A 12688-nucleotide genomic window follows, 5' to 3' on the forward strand; every position below is an offset into this window, starting at 1 on the left:
TTCTTGGTGCCAAAAAGGTTTGGTGCAACTGGATTGAGTCAGATTGATTGATTTGCTTATATTGAACCATCCTTGCAAATCAGGGATAAATCCTACTTGGTCATGATGAGTGATATTTATAACATATAGTTGAATTAGACTTGCTAGGATTTTGTCAAGGACTTTTGCCTCAAAATCACCAAATACATTGGTCTGTAGTTTTGTTTTTTCAATGTTATTTGTCTTCTTTTGGTATCAGGGTAGTACTGGCCTTGTGGAACGAGTTTGGAAGTACTCCCTCTACCTTTAATTTTTGGAAAAGTTTGGGTAGGGTTAGTATTAGCTCCTCTTTAAATGTTTGGTAGAATTAACCAGTGAAGCCAGTGGGTCCTGGGCTTTTATTTACTAAAAGACTTCTTACTACAGCTTCAAATTCATTACTTGTTATTAATCTGTTCAGGTTTTTCCAAATAGTCTGTCTTCAAGCTCGCTAATTCTTCCTTCCCCTTGATCCATTCTTCTATTAAAGGACTTTGATACATTATTCAGCATGCCAAGTACATTTTTTTTCAGCTCCAGAATTTCTGTTTGATTCTTTTAAATTATTTCTATCTCTTTGTTAAATTTGTCTGATAGGATTCTGAATTCCTTCTTTAGGTTATCTTGAATTTCTTTTCATTTCCACAACACAGCTATTTTGAATTCTCTGTCTGAAAGGTCATACATCTCTGTTTCCCTAGGATTTTTCCCTGGTGCTATATTTAGTTCATTTTGTGAGGTCGTATTTTCCTGGATGTTGTTGATGCTAGTAGATGTTCTTCAGTGTCTTAACATTGAAGAGTTAGGTATTCATTTTAGTCTTCACTGTCTAGAATTATTTGTAGCCATCATTCTAGGGAAGGCTTTCCAGATATTTGGGAGGACTTCAGTGTTTTGATCTAAGTTGTATATGCTTTATGGGAAATCTAAGCTCAATAATGCTCTGGTTCTTTCTTACTCATAGATGTATCACCTTGATGTTTTTGGACAAGCTCCAGTAGAATTCTCTGGATTACCAGGAGAATTGTTCTCTTTTCTTACTTTGTTCTAAACAAGCAGAGTTCCTCTGTTTGTTGTGAGCTACATAAAGCTTGGAGCAAAGTGACATAAGCAACCTTGTGGCCACCACCACCATGACTGTGCTAGGATAGACCTGCAGCTAGCACAGTTCTAGGTCTCACCCAAGGCCATCTATAAACACTTCGTGGCTACTACCTATGTTTTCTCAAGGCCCTGGGGCTCTATCATAAGAAGGTGGCAAAGCCAGGCAGACCTGTGTCTTTCCCTAAAGAGTGGTGAATTTCTTCAGGCCCCTGTGGGTCCATACAGCCCTCCAGGAGTCAGAGACTAGAGTCATAATCTCAGAAAAGTTTATCTGGCATTCTATTGTACTGCAGCTAATCTAATCTTGCACTCAAACCATGAGATGGAGTTTTTGCCACTGTTCCTATTCCTTTCTAGAGGCAGAAGAGCCTCATCCCATATCCATGGCTACCCCAGGCCATTAGGAGTACTGCCAGAATACTGCCAATGTTCCCTTAAGGCCCAAGTCTCTCATGTCAGCTTGCTGTGAATGCTGCCTGACCTGGGACTCACCCTTTAGGGCAGTGAACTCTGCTCTGGCCCAGGACAGGTCCAGAAATGTCATCCCAGCATCAAGCCCTGAAATCAGGGACCACAGGAGCCTGCTTGGGATCCAGCTCTACTGCCCTGTGGCTGTGCTGGTACCTAAGGTTCAAGGCAAAGTCCTCTTTAGTTTTCCCTGTGCTTTTATCAAGCAGGAGTGTCGCCCCACAGCCACCACAACTGGTAATTTGCTAAGTCTTACCTAGAGCCTGCAAGCCTCAGAGGCACACCAAGCCCCTCAATGTAATATCTGGGTATTGCTGTGGGTTATTCAGGTCCCAAGGGCTCCTCATTTAGCAGATGATAAATGCTGGCAGGATCGGGTCCTTTCCTTCAAGGTAGCTGGTTGTCTTCTGGTCCAGGGTTTGTCTAGAAATGTTATCTGAGAGCTCTGGACTGGAGTGGGGTCTCATGATTCTGACTGGTGCCCTAGCTTGCGAGGCTGAGCTGTTATCCAACACCCAACATAAAGTCCTCCCGACTCTTCCCTCTTTTCTCCACAAGTGGAAGGAAGAGGTCTGTTTTGGAGCCATGAGCTGTGCAGCTTGAGCTTAGAGGAAGGGTAATGCCAGCACTTTCTTGGCTCGCCCAGCTGGTGTCAGTGAGTCACGTGCTTCCCCAGGTTTCTGGCTCTGGGCCTAGTTCAGCCCTAAGACTCAGCAAAGAGTTGCATTCCTCATGGCCTAGACTGACTTTCAAGTTTACTTGAAAGCACTTTGGCCCTAAGTGGCGAAGTTTGCGGAGACTCAAGTTTGGACCACTGGGATAAGCAATTCTCCTCTGGCTAGGGCTGGTTTAAATGCCCCCTTTATGGGCAGTCATTAGTTGAGTTTGATCCAGTTTTCCTTTTTGCTCTAACAGGATAGCACTGAGTTCAGTGCCTCATAATTGCAGTGTGCTTTCTCTCCGTGCACCCAGAGATGCTCTTTCCACCAGGCTCCTGCTGTGGGTGGGGTTGGGGAGGGGTGGCGTTGCTGATTCGGGACTATGTTTCTATATCTTCAGTGCCTCTTTCAGGGATATGAAGTTAAAATCAGGTACTACGAGTGCTCATCTAATTTTTGGTTCTTATGAAGGCTTTTTGTGTGTGTGTGTGTGTGTGTGTGTAGACAGTTGTTAAATTGGTGTACTTGCTTGGGGGATGGTTAGTGAAGACTTCTGTTCCACCACCTTGTTCCATCTCCTTGCTCCATGTATTTGAAGTGGCATATTGAATTTCAGAACCTATGCTGGATGTTAGAAATTTTAGTACCTTGTATCCATATTGTTTTTTCAAATTGCCTTTTTAGGCATGTTCTGCAAAATACATTTTTTGAAGAACATAAGAACATAGAAGAATCATTATGGAAATTTTAATTTAAAATTTATATCACTATGTGTTATTAATGAGAAAAACTTGTCTTCAAGTGATTATACTTTTTTCTCCAAGAATCTGATGGGAGTGGGAGAGATGGTCTGTTGAAAAGTAAAAATGAATCTTCAATTTTTAAATAATGGCCAGTTTTGCTGACATCTTTTCAGTGGAAAATTTACGCAGCAATTCAGCATAGAAAAATAACTTATTTTTGCAAGCAATATTTTTATTTTCTTATTTAATTAAATCAACTAGAAGTGAAAGCTTATATTTTTAACATTTTAAAATGAGGTATAATTTATATACCGCGAATGTTCAGCTCAGCCAGTTTTGGTGTATATATGCCAAGATACAAAACAATGTTATCATTCCAGAGACTTCTTTTATCCACTTTTCCAGTTAATCACTACCTCTCTCCTCACTGAAGAAACACCACTTTTTGGGTTTCAATCGCCAGAGACTAGTTTTAATGAAGAGTATGGTTTTTCTGTTATTTTAAGGTACAATTTGCATACAGAAAGATTCACCCACTTTAATGTACGGTTCTTTGAGTTTTGGCCAACGTATATAGTAATGTAAGCACCACCACAATCAAGACACAGAACAGTGTTTTCATCTCCTCAAATTCCTCCTTTGACTTTGCAAAACTGCCATGAAAACAGACTTACAGAGCATGCAGCGTTTTTAGTCTGCTTTCTTCTTTTGAGATAAATGCATTCAAGTTTCATTTACATTGTGTGTGCCAAGAGTTCATATCATTTTAATATGGGGTAGAATCGATGTACTGCAATGTTTTTTATTCATCCCCTAGTTGAGAAACATTTAGGTTGATCCTAGCTTTGGATGATTGCAAATACAGATGCTATGAACATTTTCACACAGGTTTTTAGGTGAATAACCATTTTCAATTCATATGAATGATGTCTTCTTGCACATTCCTAACACTAAAAATTTGCATATTCTTTTTAACTTGGTGAATTTGGCTAGTGGCTCATCAGCTTCTCAGCTCCCCTCAACAAAAGCTTTTAATTTCATTGTTTTCTCTATTTTTTAAATTCTCAATTTCACTGATTTCTATTGTTTTAATTTTTAAATTTTGTTTCATTGCCCAGAATTTGATCTATCTTGGTGAGCATTCTTCGTGCATTAGAAAATACTGAATATTCTCTTGCTATTGGATAGAGTGGTCTAAAATGTCAATTAGGACAGTTTTTGAATAGTGTTGTTCAAATCTTCTATACATTTACTGGTTTTCTGCATAATTTTTCTATCAGTCATCAAAAGAAAGCGTTAAATTATCCAACTACAATTGTTAGTTTGTCTAGTTATCCTACCAGATCCATCAGTTTGTTCTTCATTTATTTTGAAACGATGTTGTTCAGTATACAAATACTTAAGATTATTATGTCTTCTTGGATAGCTGACTATTATTAGGTACTGTCTTTCTTTATCCTTGGTAATATTCCTTGTTGTAAAGTGTATTTTGCTTGCTATTAATAAACTACCACAACCTTATTTTGATTAGTGTATATACAGAGAGACACACACACACACACTTGCTTACACACACTTTTAACCTATATGTGACTATATAGTTAAAATTGGCTTTCTTAAGACTAGATATAGCTGACTCTTCTTTATTTTATCTAACCTAACAATATGTGTCCTTAAGTTGATGAACTTATGCAATTTATATTTTTTAAAATTATTCACATGCTTGGATTAAAATCTGTGATCTTTAGTTTTTTTCGTTAAAATAGCGCCTCTTTTATTTGCAGGGTAAATGTTCCAAGACCCTTTGTGAATGCCTGAAATCACTGATATGAACACACGTCATATACACTTTGTTTTTACTTGCACAGTAATGAGAGGGTAGTGTATATAGTGTGGGTATGCTAGACGAGTGGAAGAATCATGACCTGGGCAGGATGCAGTGAGACAGCAGGAGATGTCATCACATTACTCAGAATGGTATGCACTTTTAAATGTGCAAATTGATTATATCTGAAATTTTCCATGTAATATTTTTGAAACGAAGATGAAATCACAGATAAGGTGAGACTACTATATTTCCTCATTCTCTTTGTGTATGTTTTCATATTTTAATCTTTGCTTTGGATTTATTCATTATTTATTTTATTTAGTTTAAATACCATTACACCATTTCATGTGTATTGCAAAGAACTTACTGAAGTATACTTCCAATTACACCCTCTCTCCTTACTACAGTATACTACTAAGTCCTCCTTTCTTACCATAATATACTACCAATTCTTCCCTCTTATCTTTTGTGCTACTGATATTCATTTTGTTTTGTATATGTTATAAATACAATTTGTTACTACTATTTTTAGTTTAGTGAGTTATCTTTAGATAAATTAAAAATGAGAGCAAAAAAGAGTTTTGTATTTAAATTCATTTGTTCTACTATCAGTATTCTTCATTTATTTGTATAGATCCAAGTGTTTAATATAATATTGCTTTTGCTTGAAGAACTTTCTTTAACATTTTTTATAGTGTGAGTCTGCTGTCAATAAGTTACATAAGTTTATGTTTGAAAATGTTCTTATTTTGCCATTATTTTTTCTATTGTTAACTTATTTTAAGTTCAGAGTCACAAGTATAGCTTTGTTATATAGGTAAACTTGTGTGATTGGTGTTTGTTGTACAGATTACTTCATCACCCATGTATTAAGCCTACTACTTATTATTTTTCCTGATCTTCTACCTTCTTTCACTCTCTGCCCTCAAAAAGGCCACAGTGTGTTTTGTTCTACTCTGTGTGTCTACATGTTCTCATCATTTAACTCCTAATTATAAGTGAGAACATGCAGTATTTGGTTTTCTGTATCTGCGTTAGTTTGCTAAGGATAATGACTTCCAGCTCCATTCATGTCCCTGCAAAGGACATTATCTAATTCCTTTTTATGATTGCATAGTATTCCATGGTGTACATGTATGATATTTTCTTTATTCAGTCTATCATTTATGGGAATTTAGGTTGAGTCTCTATTTTTGCTATTGTGAATAGTGCTGCAATGAGTGTGTGTGTCTTTATGATAGAATGATTTCTGTTCCTTTGGGTATATACCTAGTAATGGGATTGCTGGGTGTAATGGTATTTTTGTCTTTTGGTCTTTGAGGATTTGCCACATGGTCTTCCCCAATGACTGAACTAATTTACCTATCCACCAACAGTTTATAAGCATTCTCTTTTCTCCACAACCCTGCCAGCATCTGGTACTTTTTGACTTTTTAATGACAACCTTTCTGACTGGTATGAGATAGTGTCTTATTGTGGTTTTCAGTTGTATTTAATGATCAGTGATGTTGAATTTTTTTTTAATGATTGTCGGTCACATGTATGTCTTCTTTTGAGAAGTGTCTGTTCATGTCCTTTGCCCATTTTTTAATGGAGATTTTTTTTTCTTGTAAATTTTTAAGTTCTTTATAGATGCTGAATATTAGACCTTTGTCAGATGCATAATTTGCAAAAATTTCCTCCCATTCTGTAGGTTTCTTGTTTACTCTGTTAATAGTTTCTTTTGCTGTGCAGAAGCTCTTTAGTTTAATTAGATCCCATTTATCAGTTTTTGCTTTTGTTGCAAATGCTTTTGATGTATTCATCATGAAATCTTTGCTCAGGCTTATGTCCTGAATGGTGTTACTTAGGTTATCTTCTGGGGTTTTTATAGTTTTGGGTTCTACATTTAAATCTTTAGCCCATCATGAGTAAATGGAAGAAAGAAATCCAGTTTCAATCTTCAGCATATGGCTAGCCAGTTATCTCAGCACCATTTATTGAATAGGAAATCCTTTCCCCATTGCTTGTTTTTGTCAGGTTTGTCGAAGATCAGATTATTGTAGGTTTGTAGTCTTATTTCTGGGTTCTCTTTTCTGTTCCATTGTCTATATGCCTGTTTTTGTACAGGTGCCATGCTGTTTTGGTTAGTGTATCCTTGTAGTATAGTTTGAAGTAGGGTAGCATGATGCCTCCAGCCTTGTTCTTTTTGCTTAGGACTGTCTTGGCTATTCAGCCTCTTTTTTGGTTCCATATGGATTTTAAAATAGTTTTCTCTAGTTTTGTTAAGAATGATGATGGTAGTTTAATAGGAAAATCATGGAATCTATCAACTGCTTTGGGTAGTATGGCCATTTTAACAATATTGATGCTTTCTATACATGAGCATGGAATATTTTTCCATTTGTTTGTGTTATCTCTGATTTCTTTGAAAAGTGGTTTGTAGTTCACCTTGTAAAGGTCTTTCACCTCGCTTTTTAGCTGTATTCCTAGGTATCTTATTATTTGTGTGCAATTGCGAATGGGAGTTTATTCCTGATTTGACTCTTGGCTTGACAGTTGTTTTGTGTAGGAATGCCACTGATTTTTGCATGATGATTTTGTATCCTCTGACTTTTATTTTGCCTTCATTTTGAATGATATATTTGTTTCCTATTAGCATTTTAGGATGTGACTCCACTGTTCTTGACTTGTGAAATTTCTGAAGAAAGGTCTGCTAAAATTTTTATCATGTTTCCATATATATAAAATGCATCCTGCTTCTTTTTATGGCATTCTTCAAGATTTGTTTTCACTCTTTCTCTGTTTTTTTTTTCTTTTTTTTTTTTTTTTTTTTTGTTGTTGTTGTCATTAAAGTATTTTAAATACAATGTGTCCAGATGTTGATTTGTTTTATAGGTGAAATAGTAAGAATATAACACAGCTTGTTATATTCTTATAACAGGTTGTACATCACAACAATCTCACTGAGGCAGATATTCTCATGTCATAAGTATACACCAGGAGAAACATTTTTTCAGGAATCTTGCCCTTCACTCAGTTTTTCTTATGAGCCATGAGTGAGGGCTATGGAGAAGAGTGTGCAAATGGGTGCAAATTCTTATTGTGTCTGAATTTCATAGACTATATTATCAAAACAATGCTTACTCAGCCTTTAAAGTTTTGTACTTTTCATTTAATATTCAAGCGGCATCTGTTTACTGGTTAGTATAGCTTTCAAAGTCATCTGCCTAAGGTAAACAAGTGCTTATATCTCATCTCTCCTTGAAGACCCCTGTCTTTCTTTAGATTGTTTTTATTTTGTTGCCATATGCCCGTATTTCTCTGATGAGTTCAAAAATTCTTGTGAATTTACAGATAGCCTGCCCCTTTTCCTTTTTGTAAGTGTGGAGGTAATGATCATTACTGCTTTCTGTGTCCTAAATTGAAATAGTAACTATCATGAAAACTCATTTTTATAAAAAGTAAATAGTCTAAAATTTCGGTGTTTGCAAATACTTGTATAGTTATTTAGTTTAATGTTTTAAGTATTACATTTTTAATTGTTTTAAACCTGGTCCCAAACTTATGCCAACATGACTTTTAGGTTATTATTGGTCCTATACAGCAATAATAATGGTAATATATATGGCCATGTTTGCCCACCTTCCTCAGAATTTTCTTTTGAATGAAGTAATTGCTCTTCAATGTAATCTATATTGAGGAGTTCCTGATCTCTAAAACTAGTTTCTCTTTCATTAGCCTGCTGCTGGTACCAGAACTTTTACCATTAGAAGTTCATTTTTTTTCCTAAATATTGTTTTATATGTAAGACACAAGCATGCATGTGTATAACAACTTTACTCACTATCAAAGTGTTTCCAATGGAATAGTTGGGTGAGACTAGTTTCCTGAAAAATTGCAATACAGTCCAAGGGAATAAATTCAGACACCAGTTTTACAATGGAGAACATTAATCCTGAATATAACTTTTAGGTCAAAATTAGAAAGAGAACTAAAATTATTAAAGCCTTTAAATATTCACATTTCTCCCTTTAAAGACATTTTATTACCTTGTCCTTCACTTTCCAACAATCCGATAATTACTCAGAATGTTTTTGCTGGTTCTTGGATGCCTCATCCATGTCCACTGAAGCACATTGCCAGATACATAGAAGGGACTTACAAATGTTTTCTGATGACTTCTCATATATGAAAGCTAATAAATCAAATAAATAGTAAATATTTAATAATGAGCCTTGAGCTGTCAATGGCAAAGAACTTTAGATAAGTACTTCTCAATTTTCCTGAGGAGTAACCTAAATCTTATTCAGGATTAAGGCATAGTGTGTATCTAATTGTGTTTTTATTTGTCAGATATTAATGATGGGAGTTAATTGTGAAGGGAATTCCAGTTATGTATACTATTAAAGATTTTGAGAAATGTAAACCTATTAAGGCAAAAAAAGTTGTATTCCAACATACTAAAGTTTAACAAACTAGAGAGATTAGGGAAGGGATTTGTGAGTGTGGTTGTCTGAGTTATTTAATCTTTTATCAAACCAGGCTTAAGTATTACAATTTTTGCTTTAATTTTTATTGTTTAAAATTTTCTAATATATTTCTGCTTACACGAAAATGAGAGCAAATGCATGCTTTCTAAAATATGAAGATATGTTTCTCCTTTAAAAAAACCATGAAGAGAAAACATGTAAGAAACGAATGAAACTGCACTAAATTTGTGTTAAGTCATTCATAAACATAAAGACCTTGTGTCAAATTCTGTGATCAGACAAAGATATGTCATGATTTTTGCCCCCTTGGAGCTGAGGGACAACTGCATTAACAATACCTTCCCCATTATTCCATAACGTGATTACGGAGCACTAGAAGCAGAAGCAGAGTTCCACTCTCAACAGTGCATCAGGAAACCAGCAGGAAACATCCACAGGCACAGAATACATCCATGACAGTTGGATTCTAGCTTTGGCCCCTTGACTAGGTAGATGTAAGAATTTCTAATTTTCATTTTTAATAACTGGTCCTGTCTCCTTCATATTTTCAATTGTCATTTTGCTGCATGTTTAGGTCTTCATACTATGCTTGCTCCTCAGGTTCTTTTTGAACTCAGTATTGACAACTTGGAATTGTTTCCAAAGAAGGATGCCAATAAATACTTGTATGTGGGGGGAAAAAAGCTATGGGAGCAGAAGAGAAGGTATAATTGGAATTTCAGGGTCCTGTAACTTCATGTCTAGATCCCAAAGTTGCTTTCAAAAAATTTACATCATTGGTTTCTTTGCTCGTGACTTCAGTGTTTCTACAGAAATTAGAATTGATTGATGTTTTCAGTCTATTGAGGTCGGTTTAATGAGAATTTTTCTAAGTGTTCTGTTTTATACCATACTTTACATTGGCTTTTGTAATACATGATAGCATGAATAAAATATGAGAAGGAAAGAGCAGGGTCAGAATAAAATAATAATGTAATCAGATTCTGGCTAGGCTGCAAAGACAACTGAGCTGTTATAACACTGATGTCAAGCAAGTGCTCTTACTTGCATATCAGTAGGGGCCCAGAGGAGATGATACAGAAAGGACAGGTATACATCTCATGAAAATAAAATAATAAGATAAAACTAATTAATAATGTTAATTAACATCAGAATGAAGCCTAACTCTTTTATTAAAAAAAGGTAAAATCTGCTATCTCATTAATTGATTCCAATTAAAATTTATTTTTTTGAGCAGATCTGTGAATTGTACATTTATTTAGAGGAAATGTTTCCAGTTTGAGCTAATAAACTGAGCTGAGACCACTTCAACATTTGTTAACTGCTCTAGCATGAGTAAATAAATCCACTTGAAAAGTGAAACAAATACTTTGGAAATGGACTTTTGTTTTCTTCAAAATGTCCGGTTATCTATCCCTTCAGTCATACACTTGGAAAATATCTATATATGGCAAACTCAAATATGAACAATTTTTAGTAGCCAAGAATTCTCATATAATTTCTGTTTCTTAAAATACTGAGACACATTGAGCTTTCATTAGGTAACTGAGGAATTTAAAAGTTTAAATAGGCATTTATTTTCTATTTAAAAAGATGCATTTTGACATTAGACTCCAGGATATACTAAGCAAATTCAAAATTATAAATGAGTTGTGATATACCCAACAGTTATGCCAAAATATTGTTCTGTAATACTTGACTCTGTTACAGGACTTTGCATACAAAATGCAATTCACCAAAGTTCATTATGGGCAATTCTGGAATGATGCTGAAATGCTGGTTATTCTGACCATGGGGTCAGAGCTCAGTCCACTGACTCACATGCAAATCTCTCATAGTAAACATAATAAATGTAGAAACTTATTTAGGAGTCATATCTCTAGAGTAATGTACTGTAAGAGTGGGGACTGCAGCTCTTTTAATTATTGATAATAAGCAATGGTTTATATACCTAGCCCTATGTTTATACCTGAGACATTATTACTGACTAACGTCATTTTTTAAATTGGCATCAATCACGGGAGGATTGGAACAAATTCAGAGAAGAACAACACAAATGTTTGAAGACAAATGAGTTTGACATATGTAAAAGATTAAAAGGACAACTATATTTTACTTGGCTAAATAATACCTTAGGGAGGTGTGATGTTCATACTTAAGTGTCAATTTGACTAGGCCATGGTACTCAGATAATTGGACAACACTGGTCTTGATGTTTCTGTGAAGGTACTTTTTAGATAATATTAACATTTTAATTTGTAGACTTTTAAAAAAGCAGATTACTCTTATAATGTGGATAGATTTATTCAACCAATTTATTGAAGGTCGTAAGGTAAAACAGGCTATTTCCCAAGGAAGAGGGAATTCATCTGCAGACTATCTTTGGACTTGAACTGCAACCTCAACTCTTACCTGGGTCCCAACCTGCAAGCCTACCTGTCAGATTTTGGACTTGCCAGTCTCCACAATTGTGTGAGTCGGTCAATTAATTAAAATGAATCTCTCTCTCTCTCTCACTCTCTCTCTCTCATACAGGAGCTAAATATAGCATTATAGCCTCCCTGTATTGGAGGTGAGAAAATACTTATTATAGCAAAAGAAGGTATATACCTAGGAGTAATGGGATGAAATGTAATGAAGTCAAATGTTGATTGACAATCAAAAATATTCTGTAATCATTAGTTCTACTTCTATAATTATTATTTGATAATTTTTATGAAATAATAAGCATGTAAGGATTGTTTCATAAATGAATTTATATCAAAGAAATAATGAAATGTATTTTCAAAGAAACTAGCCTAATGGTGCAACTATAATTAGTGCACTGTCATTATGATTATGCAGTATGTGACTGTGTGCTAGTGTGTGTGTGCACTGATGTTTAAAAATCAACTGAATAGCATCATTTTCACATAGGGTCAATATCCCCTTGTGTCCTACCTACATGGTTTTAAAATAAATTTATTTTATTGGGTACCTATGGCTAAGGCACGAAGTTAAGCTATTATGTCAAATCACAAATGTAAATAAAATAGAACCACCCTTTCTTGATATACTTACAATATTGCAGCACAGATATCACTAAACACAGACCATTTGTATTAGTCAGGTTCTTCAGAGAGACAGAACCAAAAGGATAGATAGATAGACGAAAGGGGGTTTATTACAGTAATTGGTTTGCTCAAATATGGAGGCTGAGAAATTCTGAAATCCCATGATAGACCACCTGCAAGCTGAAGAGCCAGGAAAACCGTATTGTGGCGTTTCTTTCTTTCCTTCTTTCCTTCTTTCCTTCTTTCTTTCCTTCCTTCCTTCCTTCCTTCCTTCCTTCCTTCCTTCCTTCCTTCCTTCCTTCCTTCCTTCCTTCCTCTTTCTTTCTTTCTTTCTTTCTTTCTT

The sequence above is a fragment of the Piliocolobus tephrosceles genome, chromosome 12 (genome assembly GCF_002776525.5).
Source record: "Piliocolobus tephrosceles isolate RC106 chromosome 12, ASM277652v3, whole genome shotgun sequence".
Taxonomy (NCBI): Eukaryota; Metazoa; Chordata; class Mammalia; order Primates; family Cercopithecidae; genus Piliocolobus; species Piliocolobus tephrosceles.